The sequence below is a fragment of the Bombus bifarius genome, unplaced genomic scaffold (genome assembly GCF_011952205.1).
Source record: "Bombus bifarius isolate JDL3187 unplaced genomic scaffold, Bbif_JDL3187 scf7180000009221_frag, whole genome shotgun sequence".
Lineage (NCBI taxonomy): Eukaryota > Metazoa > Arthropoda > Insecta > Hymenoptera > Apidae > Bombus > Bombus bifarius.
In genome coordinates, this window is record NW_022884978.1 from 1 (window position 1) to 19604 (window position 19604).

Genomic DNA, 19604 nt, shown 5'->3' on the forward strand with positions numbered 1-19604 from the left:
TAAAATTATATTGTATAGGCTATTGTTATTTAAACATTTTAAATTGGATGAAGAAAAAAAAATGACGCAAATAAAACGTAGGACATTTTAATTAAAGAGACTAATATAGAGATTTATCTACTTAACTGTGATTAAATCATCTCCACTTAACGCTCTACCTCTTCTATTAATTATGCTTCGTTAAACTATGATTACAGAGGATGGGTTTTTTGATAAAATGACATTCTGACAAATATATATAGATCGATATATATAGATATAGATAGACAAATATATATATTCTTACAACAGTAGTTATGAATGAACAGTAGTTATTGTATCAATTCCGTTCTTCAGAAGCTTCATTTGTGAAAAGACAATTCGCCAGAATATGGATTCACTGTAGTTATAGCTATAGGATTTCAATCTAGTTGACAGACTTGCTTTACGTAGAGAATATCTGTCTCTTGTTCTACCTTATCGCGATTCTCTCCTCGTCTTATACGCTTTGTCGAGCAAAGTAATATTGGCATATATCTCGGCTCTGGTTACAATCATTAGTTTCCGCCTAAACGGTTAGAATCACATAGCTCGCGCTCTACTCTCGTTTATTCAACATTCAGGCCATATGGTCGCATACGACGAGTTTTATGTTAATTCCGACCGATTACAATACCTTTCTTTCGTTTATAAGGAACGACGAGACTGGCAGTTGCGTGATTTCCAATGCAAAAGCCGCGATATCTGCACGATAACCTAACCTCAACCGATTTTGTTGTACTATCCTTATGTGGACTTCGTTTGTACCACTTTCGTAACAAAAATAGAATACGTAGAACACAGCATTCCGTTATGCGATATTGTCGATTCCTAACATCCGAAAAATCAGAGATAATTATTTCCCTACAGTTGTACATTTGTGTGAAAAATTACGAACGTAAAGTTGTTTGGTGCATGCACAGTCCTCCCCTCCCCTGCATTTGCGTGGACATGCTAGAAAGATTCACTTTTCCACGGTGAAACTGTATGTATTATAATTTCATTTTTACAAAGGTCGAACATCCTACTATGCATAAATTTAATATTAATATAAGCAGGTTTCGTGTTAAGTATTACATCTGACGTATAATCACACGTGTGTACGAGCCTTGGTTTTAAATGTCTTATAGTAGACACCGAAAAGATTATTCAGTTGGATATCTGACTCAACATCAATATTTTACTAGGAGATAACATGTTAAGAACACGTTGGTGGATGACATGGGAGATGATGAATGAAGACATACTTCTGTGAGATACATAAAATAGTATTCAGAACGTATTTTGGCGCTTGGGGACAGCAACAGCTTTTTTTTTTTTTTTTTATTTATTAGTTGGAATTACAATCAATTCTCGCGTTGAGAATTTTCAGTAATTTTTCTGGCGTGGCGCAGTGACATGGCTGTTTATTTACAATAAGTTAATACTTATTATAGATAGGTATAATTTATAAGTATTATAAGTAAGTGCATATGCTTAATTTGGATAATTAAATGAATCTAACGTTTAGGTCTAGCGGGTAGTGCCTCTTCAGCCTGCGAATCTGGTCCGTCGTATCGAGTAGTCCAGTGATTAGGGGGTTTCGGTGTTTCTTGACTCTTTTGCTATATCTGTCGCTACGTTTTGCTATTTCCTCTTTGACTGTAGGTATCTTGAGGTCGCGATAGATGGTTTCGTTGGTAACATATCAAGGTGCGTCTATTAAGGCTCTTAGCGTTTTCGATTGGAATCGTTGTAGTATTTCGATGTTGGAGTTATTTGCTGTTCCCCATCGCTTCCTATATCCCTATATTCCGTACTTGCTTCGCTTGGTACTTTTATAATTTTCGCAGTTACAATAAAAAATTTAATTCTTAACAGATTAAAGATTTAACCTCTTGCTTTATAGTGTACAATAATTTTTTTTTCTTTTTTTTTTGTATAGGTTATGTGATCCATAGTTTGAGTAAGTAGTACATATATATATATATATATATATTTATATTTACGTGACAAGCTTTCATTTCAATCTATATTTAAGATTAATATTTTATCAGTTTCTGTTCGTAACAACATCGAAGTAGTCAATAAGTTTGAAGAGTATAATTAAGGAAGTTATGAAGCAAGAGGTTAAGAACAAATTCTGAAAGAGGTTATGTACAACTCAGTAGTACTGCTTTACATTACTTTGCGAATTACTTTTCAAGCATAAAAATAGTTTAACAGCCACTTATAGTTACTTCCTTACCATTACATTCATTAAATTCCTTTGATTTTGTAAACAAAATAACCACGCTGACCAGTCTCTCATTTAAAATAGAATTATTTTGTCATATATCCAACAGTTTACTTTCTCTTCGTAAATATTATTAATAATTTTATCAATTTCGTATACTTCCATCCTTCGTATAAGTGACAATGAATCAGAAGAGTTTCATAGCAATATTGAACAACATACAGTCAACTACAACACCATTAGATACATCCACCATACAGTCAACTACAACACCATTAGATAACAGCAATACAATAGATTATAATTTTCTACGTGTCATTGATTCATCGTCATCATTTTCCATTTTTTTAGCATATGTAAAAACGTATCTGACGTAATCTTACCTCGCTCTTTGAGTACAAAAATCCATTCAAATGAAACAAAGGGAAAATAAATAAGAAAACAAACACTCACATACGAATCTTCATTACATAACTGTATGTACTCCTCGAGGTATAATTACTCAGACACGTTACAGCGTACCTTCTTCGTTCCCTGATGGCTGATGTTGATCGTTGACGTTTATAATGAAAGAATTTCGTCAACGGCGCCATCTGGATCCCTGTTGAAAAATTAAAATAGCCGCAACAGCACCATTAAGCTCATCACCCAGAGTAGCGTTTGTTGGTGAGTCGTGGAGGAATTATTATCATCAACGACATAAATTTTACCAGTTCCGGTAATGTTCTTTATATGGTCCAGGCATTCGAAATCGCAACATCGCTTTCCAAGACGGAATTTCTTGCATGTCTGTAGTAAAAAGAAATCGAATCTGGTCCGTCGTATCGAGTAGTCCAGTGATTAGCGGGTTTCGGTGTTTCTTGACTCTTTTGCTATATCTGTCGCTATATTTTGCTATTTCCTCTTTGACTGTAGGTATTTTGAGATCGCGATGGATGGTTTCGTTGGTAACATACCAAGGTGCGTCTATTAAGGCTCTTAGCGTTTTCGATTGGAATCGTTGTAGTATTTCGATGTTGGAGTTACTTGGACAGCAACAGCTGGTGATACTGTCATACACCTCCATTTATAAACTTTCGAAAATCGATGCAACCTTCAAACTTTAGTGTATTCTGTTTCACAGCACAAAATGTTTCCGAAACGTACGTTTATTGTTACAATGAACTTGACTAATGGCTCTGAAATACTATCCTTGAAAAAACAATGGGGGAATTGGAGCAAAAAAAAGAAGGAAATAAACAAAGACCTTGTTGGTTCGTAAAAATAAAATATGCTACAGGAAAAACTTTTTCCAACAGATTGAGATGCGACAAGCTTTAAAAGCTATGACGCGAATCGAGCGTTTGTCTACAAGAGCGCATTTTCGGTGGATATATATGTCGGAATGACATTGGGGATAGGGTTGTCGGTGTTTGAGGAGTCTTCATTGAAGGTAGCCATCGTTGCGGTGTAACGAAGATACGATTTATTGACACAGGTATGAATAACACAGGTTTGACAATCTACCACGGCGGTGAGACGTCCGCGACACTAGTGACAGTGGTCTCCGGTTCAATAACGAATCCGCGGCCAACGGGATGACAGATGGGCGTTCTCGCTGAATCTAAGTCTGACTCGTAAAAATAATTGCTGAGCGTAAAGACGTTACTCTTTGGTCGACGGGAGCGCGGAAAAGAATGCCCGTCCCGTGCCGATGATGCCACAGAGGAAAACTATAATGGGGTGTGTCTAAGGACACGAGATCATCGGATTCGTCGAGGAAAGCCTTCGTTTAGGAAGTAAGGGAAATTGACGTTGCTGCTAATTGTTCAATCTCCATATCGGTGGTTAGAAAAAGATGCTAGCCGCCCTCGAGGGAAAGTTGCTAGTGGGAGACGCCGTTCGTTAAAAAATATGTCTCCCCTATCTTCCCGTAGCTGGGACAAAGACTGTTTGTCTGTTTGAAGGACTTTAGTTAACTAAACCTTAAGATTTATAACGGGCCCTCGGTCTAGCCGAACATGTACTGCGGAGACGCATCGACATCTGGCAATCATCTTACTCGAAGAATAGGGTCTGCGTGTGGCGAGCCACGGGACAGAAACCGTTGGAATGTTTACTGTCGTGTGTCGCCACGAATATTTCTTTTAAGGAGAGCTATAGAATTACTCCATACCTTTGTTAGGCAAAGCGTTCATCCCTTGACCGCGGCTACGTTGGGCGACAGACTGTCGCCTCGAGCCAAAGCTCACCGTCACTAATCTCGAACAATTACAATCGGATTGAATAACTACAATAGTTTAGTTACAGTTATAGTAGACTTTAGATTGCAATGTTGCGGGGCTATCCGAAGGTTCCGGTGTACTTTCATCTCCGACATATAGATATACATGTATATGTGACGAAATATACTAAAGCAATATTGACCCTTTGTCGCTGAAAGTATCAAACTACAAAACTTCCTTTCAAATTTTCAGAATAAGGAAATCAGGATCATGATAAATAATTGGAACATAATTAAAAATAATATATCTTCTCTATAAGATAATGAATACATTGGTTCATTTAATTTTTATGGATATTAAAACGCTTCTGTGAAATAAAACGTCAAGATTATAGAGTATAAAATTCATAGCTATGAAATAACTAAAACTCTGATGTATTATTAAAAATATACGTTAGGTTGTATGTAGTGATACATACAAAGATTACATGTACAAACCCATAATTAACACAATGCTACCGCAACTATTCTGCAATCTACCTTGCCCAAAACTCTCTTCCAGTCACCTCCAAACTCTTCAATTCTCTCCACCTAACCACCCACAAACCATTCACAAACATGCAATTCTCGACAAAAGAAGAACTTATCGTCAGTTGTCCTTAACATCTCGTTCATTCATTTGGTCCCTATCCCCCTATTTCCTCCCACTGCGATGATCGCACTACATTTTTCCACGTCTCTATTCTATTCTCTGGATGACCTGAATTCTCGAGCAGTCGAGTGACGATTGATCTGTACAATTGATCGATTTCTTTTTACTACAGACATGCAAGAAATTCCGTCTTGGAAAGCGATGTTGCGATTTCGAATGCTTGGACCATGTAAAAAACATTACCGGAACCGGTGAAATTTATGTCCTTGAGGATAAGAAATCCTCCAGCTCCTCGACTCACCAACAAACGCTACTCTGGGTGATGAGCTCAATGGTGCTGTTGTGGCTATTTTAATTTTTCAACAAGGATCCAAATGGCGCCGTTGACGAAATTCTTTCATTATAAACGTCAACGATCAACACCAGCCATCAGGGAACGAAGAAGGTACGCTGTAACGTGTCTGAGTAATTATACCTCGAGGAGTACATACAGTTATGTAATGAAGATTCGTAAGATTCGTATGTGAGTGTTTGTTTTCTTATTTCTTTTCCCTTTGTTTCATTTGAATGGATTTTTGTACTCAAAGAGCGAGGTAAGATTACGTCAGATACGTTTTTACATATGCTAAAAAAATGGAAAATGATGATGATGAATCAATGACACGTAGAAAATTATAATCTATTGTATTGCTGTTATCTAATGGTGTTGTAGTTGACTGTATGGTGGATGTATCTAATGGTGTTGTAGTTGACTGTATGTTGTTCAATATTGCTATGAAACTCTTCTGATTCATTGTCACTTATACGAAGGATGGAAGTATACGAAATTGATAAAATTATTAATAATATTTACGAAGAGAAAGTAAACTGTTGGATATATGACAAAATAATTCTGTTTTAAATGAGAGACTGGTCAGCGTGGTTATTTTGTTTACAAAATCAAAGGAATTTAATGAATGTAATGGTAAGGAAGTAACTATAAGTGACTGTTAAACTATTTTTATGCTTGAAAAGTAATTCGCAAAGTAATGTAAAGCAGTACTACTGAGTTGTACATAACCTCTTTCAGAATTTGTTCTTAACCTCTTGCTTCATAACTTCCTTAATTATACTCTTCAAACTTATTGACTACTTCGATGTTGTTACGAACAGAAACTGATAAAATATTAATCTTAAATATAGATTGAAATGAAAGCTTGTCACGTAAATATATATATATATATGTCGGAGATGAAAGGAAAGCCGAAGCCCTTCCTTGGAAATTTTGGGAACATCCTCTAGTACCTTAGCCTAGATTTTATTATAGTTGTAATTGTTTAAGATTTGTAATAAGCGAGATTGGGTTCGAGGTGACAATCGGTCGCTGAACGTAGCCACGGTCACGGGATGGATGTTTTATCTAACGGAGGTCTGGAGTGGTTGTATGTGTTTTCCGAGAAGTGTGGTTGTGGCGGCATGCGGCCTCGAGAGCGGGCCGAGCCACGTGTGATGTTGCCTCGGAGGTGCCGATGCAATGGGACATACATTGTATTTAGTAACCAAAACTCCAGGCAGAAACTGCCTAGCAACGGCGTTTGGAACTCTCTCGATGCTTCCAACGAGTGTGCCTAGCAACGGCGTTTGGAACCTTCTCGATGCTTCCAAACGGGGATAGAAAACAAAATGCAATCGTACAGGGAGAAAAACCTCCACGAGGCTGGCATTCTTGCGATTGCCTTGGAGAGTGATACATCGAGCATTTTCGACGATCGCATTTGCGTCTAAGTTAGTTTCGCTTAGTAAGGAGTTATCCCGGTGACCGTGGATTCGTTTGAACTCAAACATTGCTAATAGTATTATTTAATTTAATTATTCGTAGATCGTATTATTCATTAGGCTTAGTGTTTGTTAGACTTATTATTAGTTGTACTTATTATTTGTTAAGCTTAGTGATAGACCTGTATATACGTGTAAATAAAATCTCGGCTTTGTGAACATGAAGAGTCCACATGAATCACAATTCGAATCCTGACAATGACAATATGATATATATATATATATGTACTACTTACTCAAACTATGGATCACATAACCTATACAAAAAAAAAAGAAAAAAAAATTATTGTACACTATAAAGCAAGAGGTTAAATCTTTAATCTGTTAAGAATTAAATTTTTTATTGTAACTGCGAAAATTATAAAAGTACCAAGCGAAGCAAGTACGGAATATATGCGGAATATGAATCGCTCAACGAACCAAAGAGCGGCTCAGTGACAAAATTAGTAAAGTAAAGACCACAAATATTACAACATTATATTCTACCACAAAATAATTCTCTATACAAAAAAGGTACACAACGAATCGATTTTTCACAACGATAAGAGTCAACAGAACCAATCAAGACCAGGCGAGACTCTCATAAGACAACGATATCAGAGGGATCAAATCAGCGACTTCAATCTATGTTACAGAGTATAGTTATCAAGAGAAATTGCTCTTTTCAGGAAAAGTATGGTAATGATACTCTTATAATACATTGTATATCTGGCAGTCGGATGTGCCCGTGGCCATCGGAAATGTAAAGACGACGCTTTTAGAAAGTGATAGCGCCATCGCGTTTTAAAAACGCGTTAGAAGAAGGACGGTTTCGCTATCCAAGGCGAATCGAAAAGTGTGCGTGTTGCGAGAATCAGAGTTGATCGAGACGTCGAAGCATAGAGTCGTTAGAATTGAGTTGCGAGTGTTGTCGAGTGTTAGAGTTGCTAGTGAGAGAGAGAGAGAGAGAGAGTTACCAAATAGTTGTCAAGTTATTTGTTGTAAATACGAGCGTTGCATTTAGTTTTCCTGTTAATCAAACATCGTTTCTCTGTCTAACTAATATCTGTATTTTCAATCCATTATTAATATATTCCGATATTACAAGTGGGGGCTCGTCCGGGATTGAATAAGACAGAGAAACGATACGATTTAACGGAGCTATTTGTGCGGGAGTAGAAAAGAATAGAATAAAATGGCAAACGTTGAAGACGAACGATTGTCGGGTGAAGAGGATTTGACGCTGGAGGAGCTGAGGAGTAAGCTCGCACAGATGAATCTGCCTATATCCGGTGCGAGATCAGTGCTGGTTGCCAGGTTGAACAGAGCGTGCAAACCTGGTCGATCTACTCCTAAGGATTCGAAGCGTGGCGAAGAACCAACAAACCAGCGAGATCTAAGAAGCAAGCAGAGAGCCGAACGCAGTCAAGAGGGAGAGGAAGACCTCGAGAAGCTGAGGACGAAAGAGCTGAGAGCGCGTCTCGTTAGCTTGGGGTTGAAGGTAACGGGAAGAAAATCCGAACTACGCGCGCGGCTACAGGCGGCCCTAGAAGGAGACGATGTATCGTCGGAAGAGAGCTCCGACGAAAGTGAAGGCGAGGACGATAAACAAGGCGCGCGAGAATACAGGAGAGGCACGCGAGCGGTGTATCAGGACCGCGATGAGTATCAGCAGAAGTATATGCGTCGGTTCGATGTTGAGTCTTAAAGACGTGGAAGACTCATTAGAGAAATTCAGCGGGGATGATCTGCTGAGTGTAAATCAGTGGGTGGAAGACTTCGAGGAAATGGCAGAAGTGTGGGGTTGGTCAGACGCCCACATGGTGGCCTATGCTAAGAAATTACTCGCAGGCTCCGCTCAGGCCTTCGTACGACAAGAGCGATGCGCGAAGTTCTGGGCAAAGCTAAAAAGGGCGTTGAGGAATGAGTTTGAAAATGTAGTAAGCGACCAACAGATACATGGCGAGTTATCCCATAGAAAGAAGAAAGCAGATGAGAGTCTGCAACAATATATGTATCACATGTGCGGGATTGCAAAACAAGGAAGGGTTGATACGCAATCCTTGATAGACTACATTATTCAAGGCATTCCCGACGAGGTCGCGAACAAGACTGTGCTATACGGAGCCAGGAATATCGAGCAATTAAAAGAGCGTTTCAGGCGCTACGAAGCGATAAAAAGAGATATGGAGATGAGGACGAAATTTGAGGAGCCGAAGAGTAGCAGGGTAAAGCCGATGGCGAAGCTGTCCGAAACCGAGAGGAACAAGGAACCCGGTCGATCTGGAGATGCGAGGAAGGCGCGATGCTACAATTGCGGTGATGCGGAGCACGTGTGTGCGGAGTGTCCGAGCAAGTCGAGAGGACCTAAATGCTTCAAATGTAGGGAGTACGGACACATCGCATCAAGTTGCGACAATTTGGGTGAGCCCTCAAAAAAAGTTTACAGCGTGTTTCGGTCGTTACAAACAAGGCGTGGTAAGGATGTTAAGATGGAAAATTTCGAATTGAGCGCGTTGATAGACACCGGTAGTGAGCTGACTCTAATGCGAGCAGATCAGCATGTGAAAATCGGAGCGTCCAGATTAAGTCGGGAAATCGTTGGATTTGGCGGTGTCGGTTCCGGAAGGAATTTTACGCTCGGGAAATTTTCGACGAACATTATTATAGACAATGAGTCGTACTGTATAACCATACACGTAGTTCCAGACACAGTGATGCAACATTCGCTTATTATTGGCGCAGACTTTTTGGACACTGTTGAAATAAGTATAAAAGGGGGAGAATCTTTTATTAGTAGAATAAAGGACGAAAATCCCGATGAGTGTCCGGAAGTCCTCAAGATAGATGTAGAGACACAGGCGAGTGAGATAGATTTGTCACACGTTAAGGACATGCAACATAGGCTAAAAAGAGATTTGAAGAGAACCAAAGCATTGCTAAGAGACGCTCAAACGATGCCGGAGAGATCGAAAGGTGACTCGACGGGTAAAGCAGCTTTACGACAGCTGAAGAACCAGTTAGAAGATGCAGAATGCGCTAGAGCAGTTGCAGTTAAAGCGAAACAGGCACTGGAGCAAGAACCGAATGAGACGCAGGCTTCGTTGCAGGAAGTACTGCGGCAACGTTCCGAAGCAGAAGATCGTGTTAATGTAGCTAGTCACGAACGAACTGAGCTACTGTCGCAATTGGAAGAAAATAAAGAAGAGTTAGCAGAAGTTTTGAAGAAGTATCGGGCAGCTGTGCAGCAAGTGTCGGAGGAACGGAGAATAGTGGCAAGACACGTGGTGATTGGTAAAGTGGACCACGAGATGGTGTCCTCGTCGGATTCTTGCGGCCAGCAGGAGGACTTAGCGAACATCACGAGGAGGAAGAATCTGGCTAAACAACAGCAGCAGGATGTTGTTGATGATAGTTGCGAATTTACTGAGAAGGATAGCGTTGCGGGTGTGAGGGTTGTTTCAAGTTTTCGGATAGACTCGAAGAGAGTGAATGCAAGGCGAACGAAAAGACAAGGGAAGTCGCACGTGCGGAATCCCTCCAATAATATCGATACGAAGATTCGATATACAGAGGATGTGGATGACGAGGACGACGATGGGATTGTCGAGGACACGATGAACGTGAAGACCTTCGAAAAAGAAGAGATCATAGTCTCGGTAGATGGTAAGTTGTTAACGTCTTCCATGTACGAACCGAGCCTACGAAAATGTCACGATGCTGCCACGACGATCAAAGCCCCTGACAAGAGTGAAATGGGTAAACAAAGAACGGAGAGGAAGATAGAGGAAGAGCGAAAGAGGAGCAGTAGCATCGAGGACGAACAGGCCGCGGTGTTCCAAGAGGAACGAGATCAGCTGCGTGCGGACGCAAAAAGACGGATTGAGGAGATCCAAATCCGAAACAAGCGGGCGTATAACAGGAGACGCAAGAAGGCGACAGCATACAGGACGGGAGATCTAGTGGCAATCGAGAGGATGCAGAGGGGTCCCGGGCTAAAGCTGCATCCGAAGTTTCTTGGACCGTACCGGGTGATAAAAGTCCTGCGAAATGACCGATACATAGTGCAGCGAGAGGGGGAGCACGAAGGGCCACGTACAACTTCCACGGCAGCCGATCACATGAAATGGTGGAATGCTGACGATAGTGATGTAAGTGCGAGCGGCGATGATGAGCACATCTGAGGGCAGATGTGATTGTCAGGAAAGGCCGATTGTAATATCGTAGAATAGCTTTGATTGGAGATCGGCTGAAAATAGAAAAACCGTGTACGTCGTGTTTCTGTGGTTCGTTTACATTTAAGAGTGCCTACGTGACTAAAGGCACGTAGTTGGTAGTTCTTACATAGGTATGAGGGAAACAATAGACAACGTTAGAAGAAGGACGGTTTCGCTATTCAAGGCGAATCGAAAAGTGTGCGTGTTGCGAGAATCAGAGTTGATCGAGACGTCGAAGCATAGAGTCGTTAGAATTGAGTTGCGAGTGTTGTCGAGTGTTAGAGTTGCTAGTGTGTGAGAGAGAGAGAGAGAGAGTTACCAAATAGTTGTCAAGTTATTTGTTGTAAATACGAGCGTTGCATTTAGTTTTCCTGTTAATCAAACATCGTTTCTCTGTATAACTAATATCTGTATTTTCAATCCATTATTAATAAATTATAATTAATCGGACAAAATTACACCTTTAATATATTCCGATATTACATTACCGTGATGTAATATTTATCATGCTTATTTTGTACGTAAAACGAATCGTTGGAATATTCCCGAAGCTAACGAAGCATTTCCCAAAAGTTAAACCGAAGAAATTAACGCGAATAATTAAGTGAAATTTTTCCATTAACTTGCTGACCAACCGGCAAATAAAAAATCATAAAAATTGTTTCAATGTGTTGAGGTCACGCATAACTTCTTTTTTCATTGACGATTACCAAACAGGTAAAATTTCGAAATTGTACGAAGGCCACGTGACCAGATCGTATTGGAATTTGAAGTGCATGGAAAAAGACAACTCGAAGTACAAACCTTGAGCTGTACTACTCGAAGTACAAACGTGAACTAATGGATGCAGAAAAGCAATTAACGCCAAACATCCGAACAGCATCTTGGAGCCCGTCATTGTTCTGAAATAAAAGAAGTGACGAATTAAAAAGACGCAGGACTAATAATAATAAAGGAAACTTAGTTCGTATTATAAATTGAATTTACATCAGAAAAGAAGCACGATCAAGCGAAACAGATCGTAGAAATGACAAATATCATCGATATACGTTTCAGTGTAATTTCACTTTTGAAAATTATTTAGTTTAATACGATCGTATTCATCGCTCTGAAACTTTCATTGTGCTGCAATTTGTGCTGCGTCTTTTTAATTTCTCTATCTTTCTGTGTTTTCGGAAAAATTACTTGAAAGATTAAGAATTGCTTGCCTTATTTTATTTTCGATTAGTTAGGATTTGATTATTCCAGGTAAGGTTTATTATTTATAACAGGTTTTATCACTTGTTTATTATTTAGGAGTTTGTTATTTTAGGATTAGTACCTTTTAGGATTTCTTATCCTTCGAGTTTCTGTTTCAGATATCTAGGTCTATTTCAAAATGTTTTATTACATTAGGATTATTTATTCGATTAAGATAATTTAAGAGTTTCACAATGTACAAAGAAATAATCGCGTGAAATTTAGATTTATGCTTTAAACGTATTAAACACGCGGTAATTTCAATGTCTATAGCCTCGAACGTGTTCTGATTAGTTGTGTCATTGTCTGTGACATTGAAATCACAAAAATCCATTGCAAGTGTGCTGTCATGCAATGTGGATGTAATTGGGTTTTTTTGGGTATTTCCTGTATCATCTGATTTGTACAGTACTATTTTAACGCAAGGACAGGAAAGTTATTATATATTTCCCGTCCATTATTTGAATCGTTGTGAAGTGTAACGAATTATATTCGATTCGAGGAGATGTTAATGAATTACCCATTTCATATGTAATTACATGGAAATAAAAATCATTGCAAAAATAATTGATCTAATGACAACGGAATTTCCAATATTTGTTTGTTTCGTCACGTCTTTTTCATAATATATCTTTTATAGGTACGTGATTTATTAATCGTTCGAATGGAAATAATTATTCGTATAATATTCAAATGATTCTAGCCATAAAATAAATTAAAACGATACCTGTAATGCAATCTGCGTATGACGTCAACCTCGATCTATGCTTATACAAGAAATTTTATCAATCAATGACTAGATATACAATAATCAAATATTATAAAATTTCCTGAAAACCTTTAGGTGTTAATATTAAGGTGTTAATATCTTTAATATTTGCAAGTTATTGTTTAGCGCTAATTAGTTAGAATGTAACAAGTGGTGTACCAGAATTGAGATAATTAAGCCACACGAACAATCTTATTTAGATCTCTTTAATTTTTTAATTCTCTTTTCCTCCAATACTTCGTAAAATTAATCTTCGTTAGCTACTACACTTCATAGAATGACAAGAGATAATTTTTCTTATATAACGTTTCATTCATAAAATCTATCATTAAAGTATATCTTCATAAAAATATCATTCCATACTAACGGTATATTTGGTGTCATACGAGATAACAGTTACCAGTGATGACATATGTAACTTTATAAAGATATCTCGTTTTATTATATATTAAAAGAATGTACTCATTGCTGCTATATTTCAGATGAAAAAAAGGAGGCAACGATTTTACAATAAAATCGTTCGTTTACAACTGATTCATTTACATTTCATGATAATACTGTGCATTCTGAATATGCTATGATTTGGTTTAAAATAATAAATAGTCCATTCTTGCATACTATTGCTCCGGCTTTACTTGTATTTTCGATATTGGTATAAATAGAAAGACAATTAATGTCGTTCGAGTCTATTTTCGGATCATTTATATTACGTTTAATCCATATAGTTATTATATGAGACATAGTATCGTAAAATTTGGAAGAATAAAACGTTCGTACAGGAAGTACATTTTATAAGAACTCCAACAAATCTGCGTGTGCACCTAAAATACAAACCGATAGTGATTGTTCATAAGTTTATATACATTATCTAATGTCAATCGAAGGTATCAATTCTTTTTCTCCATAAGAGTACTTTTTCATTTATATGTGTTCAAAAATACATGTGTTCAACCGTGAAGCATATGTCACCTACAACGAAAAAGAGTTTTCCTATACTTAATATTTCCTTTATATACCTATGAAAGTCTATTCTTCGCGTAGTATGAAATTATGAATAAATCTGGAATATTGTTCAATCTGAAAAGAAAAATAACTTATTGACATCATTCATTGATACGAGATTCAGAATGTTTGTTTTGTCTTGCAGAGAAAGAAGGCAGCCCTTTCTTTTAATGTGAAATAGAAAGCGAAAATTTGAAAACAGATTTTTTGGAAATTTACTTGCAAATATCGTTTTCAATATCGTGATTTTCTTCCCAATGGTACTGTACTTTCAAATTTTCCAGTATCCCTCTAAAAACAAAAAGTCGAACCTCGTTATCATTAACATAGGCATTACAAGGAAGAGAAGTATTAGAAAGCAGCTCCTTCTTATTATGGATTTCTTTATAATCGTGTAAATAAGAAATTCCGGAAATTTTTTCCTCAAGAATTTAATTCTTGTGTTTTGATTGATAATTATTACACTGCATACTAACTTTTCGCATACTGTTCGCGTCTAACAATTTCCTAATAATAACTACTTCAAAATTACATATGTTCTTGCACAAATTCAAAAGTACGTATGATACAATTACAATTGATTCTAAAATAATAATTATTTAAAGATATTAAGATACTAATTAAACGTTTCACTATATTTCAAAATCTGGAACAACAAATTTTTATTTATAAAAAATGAAACTGTCTTTATATATTCTTTGTCATGATGCTATTTCTTATTACCATGTCGACATTTTTTAAAATTCATTTTGTTATCTCTACGCAATATGAAAATTCATATACTGCTTAATATTTTTTACATATTATCCATCCACCGCATGATATCTCCTGAAAAATCAAAATATTAATGTTATATTATTACAATGCTTCTTAAATTTCAATTTTTGACAAATTTGAAATCCAATATATTTTGCACAATTATTATTTATCAAAAAATTCTAAGTTAGTAACTTTCTTTTCAAATGGCAAATAACATATACATTGACTTACCTGTAAGTTTTTGTTCCTAATCATAATTTCCTCTTATAGAACATCGTTATTGTTCTCATAATTACTACCAGTGTCATAGATATTGTAGTGGCTACAACTGAATTAATAGAAAATGATAAATAACTGTGTATAACACTAACACATAACTGTGTATAACAATGACACATAACTTTTACTTACATATCAGTCGATAAGGGATTACTGTGATATCCTGTTGATGTTTCTTAAGGCACTTGATTAGGTGCGATACGGTATCATTCCTTATGGTATACTGTAGATAAGTATTTTAGAAAATAACAAGAATAAATCTAAATTATTCAGAGGTTCCAGTTTCGGCTTAGACATAAATACAGGACCATTTGCAAAGAAGAAAGGGTGCGTTTCTACAGCCTCGTTATAGTAACCATGAATACCAATCTCTGAATTACTGGTTACTAAACATAAATATCCTATAAAATTTAATATATTTCTTTAATTTTTAATACATACATGAGATAGTAGTTCTAAATTATGAATCATCCTACCTGTGATATTACACTTTTCCTTATAATATCATCACTCAAGTGAACAACATTAAGATCATGTAAACCATGTCATCCTATCTTACTGTGAAGATACTTAGTTATGTTATCTAACGTTACAAAAATATCATCAAATTCAAGTCCTTTTATTCACATCACATGGCCACGGCGATCTGGTTCTTCGTTATATAATGTTCTAAAATTTGTCGTATATATAGGATGTACAAACCGTGATATCAAGGTATCAGTTCTTCCTTCCCAAGGGACAGTTTCATTAAAATTCTGATAGAAATAAAGATTAATTATTAATATTCTAACAATCATATATGTTAAATACATTATAGTCAACGATATATACCTGAGCGAATGTAGGAGTGATTCCTTGATAATTATAAATGTCATCAGCCCACATCATTGTGCCACTTCTTTGTACTCCAGCCTCTAGATTAACAGCCTAAACAAACATACAAAATTTTATAGAAGCTGTACAAAATATAGTATATATGAGCAATATTGAAGCGTTCAAGGGGATATAAAGGTAACGTACATCACATACACGTGTACTCTCATGCAACAAAATACAATTAGATTTAATAGTATAAGCTCTTTTATTCATCATAATAGATTGGAAATTTAAGTGTCTTACGAGTGTGAGTAAAAAGTTACCCGCTCTGTCGGTGTAGAATTTATTTTAAGCAATTGTCAAAAAAGACATACATCATTTTTTGACATAATCACTCAATTTCTGTATACACTTTGTCCATTTGCTGAAGGACCTTCGTATTTTCTCGTTAAAAAATGTTTTGGGCTGAGCTGCGAACCACGAATGCATCGTCGTCTTTACCTTTTCATCAGCTTTCTCGGCATCCATCTCGCACAAACTTTTTAAAACCCAAATCTGTCGTGCACTATTGCATAAGCAGAGCCGTGGCTGATTTGCAAATGATTTGCCACATTATCCAGTGTCACTCGTCTATTCCATAGAGCATAAGTTCATGAGCACGTTCAATGTTGTCATCGTGGATGTGGACGGGCGTCCAGCTGTTTTTTCATAACACTTGTGCGATCTTCTTTGAACTTTTGTGCCCATTCAAACACACTTCGTGACAAAACACTTTCTCCATAATGTGCATTAAATCTTTGATAAATATAGGCATCAAACATAACCTGCGACCACAAGAAACAGCATCCTGCACTGTTTTCCTGCAAATCGCCATTGAAAAGCGCCATTACTCGCGCAACGGTCACAAACGAATTGACGTAACACAATGAAACCTGCGCAGCAGCACTGAACAGATATTGACGTCATACGAAGAGTGCAGATGGATCAATACGGTCGACAGAAGTTTTAACTATCTGGAGTGCGGATAAATTTTTACCGAGAGTCGTATAGGAATCTATAATCTGTAAGTACACCTTTGGCTGAATGGAAATTTCTCTTACATATAGTCAAAAACGCAGAAACAGTGTATTGAATTGGAAAGTGATAAAAAATAAGCGAAGTTTCGAGGTTGCATGTGATTGCATGAGTACACAGGACGTTTTTAGCGAATAAAAAATAATTTTGAAAGACACGAGACTTATCTTGTATTTTATGCACTCTCTGTGTCCGAATCTCCAGAAGCTCTCTATCTTATGAAGTGTTTTAGATTAGCCGGAAAATTTTGTATGTACATACAAGAAGTATACGATCTAGGTGGAATATTCCATTATTCTCTTGATACAACAGAAACGAAATTTACAGAACTTCTCAGAAAGTTGGTTTATTATTACCAAATTAATAGAATTAATATACGTTTATCATCTTTACATACCTAAGTCGTGGAGGTTTATCGTGCGTAAAAAATTAGTGTCGTTTCAAAGTTACATTTCGTACATTTTAAGCCTATAATTTGTAACGTACAAAACAATGTAAATTTGAGCTGTTTCTTATCTCCACAATAAGAAAATCCAACTTTACGTTTTTACACAATGATATTTATGGAACAGTAATATCATATTATTGCATCGCTTGGAGAATGAAGTCAAGGTACGATGTGACCCTAGTGTAAACGCTGGGATAGCCAGCTGTGCCGCACTTATAAGCGTAAGACACAATACCTATTAAATACGAGGTTAATTCATGTTGTATCAGCAGTGGTCCGCCGCGGTCAGCCTGAAAGGACCGTTAAATTTTTAATCAAAGATACTGAAATATATCGATCGAATTGTATTGAAATTATACTTATATACAGTAATAATCTTCTATTGATTTGTGTATAGAAATACTCCAATTTATAATGTACATGTTATATGTATTTTGAGCAAAACTAAGATTAGAAGGAAATTAGATTAAATACCATAATGAGGTGTGAGAAGTGGGCAAAACTATTAAATTGTGTTTATCTATTATTTCTAATGTTTAAGATGTCGATTTGATGTTAATTCGAATTGACGTGTCTTCAGATACCGTATAGTTTGTAGTAACTCTGTAACTTAATTACCTTACAAGAATCCTCTCCACCCTGAGCATGTTCGGCGCATATTATACCATCAGTGATATCAGGTGCATTAGGAAATTTGGAATAAGCTATTTTGCATTCGGCGTTCTTAATCACTGGCATTTGTACTTCCATTAATGCATTACGTCGTGGTCGTCCTACGAAGAAAATAAGAAAGATATTTAAGACTGGAACTGTTTAATTTTATTATAAAATTGATATCACTTACTATATCTTAACGCTCTCCATCCAGCAACAAGGGGGTTATAGCCGACGAAGTTGCTCTTTAGTAGGGGCTCTTTCGTACAAATGGGATATACGTACCCTGAAAAATAAAAAAATAAATGAAAATGCAGGAAACGAATGACGAAAAGTATGAGAAAGAATTGTACACGCTTTATGACACAATATATGTGTACAGTAAGAAATTTCAGGATATGATACTTCAGTAATACTCAATAGCATATATATATATATATATATATATATTTGAGGAGTTACTCGAAAATGGCACCTCCTCCACCAATCTAAGAATGCCAATATTATGATTGTGTATGTTTTTTATTCCATCCATATGTGCACAATGTGCTGCGGTCAAAACATGCCTAGCCGATATCAGGGAACCTCCGCACTTCCATAGTGGTTTGTCTGGGTTTCGGGGATTACGAAAACCTAATGCAGCGATCCATGGCCAAGCGCCTAAAATGCAATAGTCATAGTTGTGAATATATATAAATTTTTCTCACATAACGAGTAACAACGATTATTACCTATTCGATATTCGATCATACAGCAGACGATAAGTACATACGTACAAATACTCTGAAATAGAGATTTGATAAAGACAGAAATTAAATTTTTATTCCAGTGGAATACAAATTATTAAATAATTCTATATAATTTCTATTTGAACTATACTGAACTATAAAGTTCAAACGTGTAATTTCTGCCCTAACAGTTTTTGATCTCTATCCCTATTATTACTCCTATATCAATTTTTTATTTCAAGCAAAAAGATACTCTTCCTAACATGAAGTAAAAGAAAGAAATAATTCAAGTTAATAAGTAAAGTTACTACCGATAAAATCATAGCATTATTATTTAGTCTAATTGAAATGTACATTGATGTGCTGTTTAATGCCTTTAAAGTTCATTATTTGCAGTAAATGGCTTATTATTAATCGGAAAGAAAGACATAAAACGTACCAAGTTCATCGACCACCCTGGTATGAGAGACGTTGCTAAAACCACGGTATGGTGGTCGCAAAGCCTTATACTTATACACAGTTTTTATTAAAATTTCTCTCTTCTCTTTGTTTGGATCGTTCGGACAGCAAACGATCGTAACATTGCCCTGGTATCTGCACACTGATCGTCTATAAAAATCGGTGGCTGTACGGTACTGTATCTGCCATATTTCTTGCAGAGGTTTACATTTTCTGTAGTCAAGGCACCTGCCTTCTTGATTGTCCGGTGTGGTACATTCTGGATCAAACAATTTTAA

General features: G+C 36.7%; 1 long non-coding RNA gene across 1 annotated transcript; it reads right to left on the reverse strand.

Annotated features, from left to right (window-relative positions):
- Positions 1-14897: 14897 nt before the first annotated feature.
- LOC117214614 lies at positions 14898-15319 on the reverse strand. Its single transcript, XR_004488907.1, has 3 exons — positions 15280-15319; positions 15100-15196; positions 14898-14937 (listed from the first exon to the last, which is right to left on the reverse strand). It is a non-coding gene; the product is annotated as an uncharacterized LOC117214614 (long non-coding RNA).
- Positions 15320-19604: the final 4285 nt, after the last annotated feature.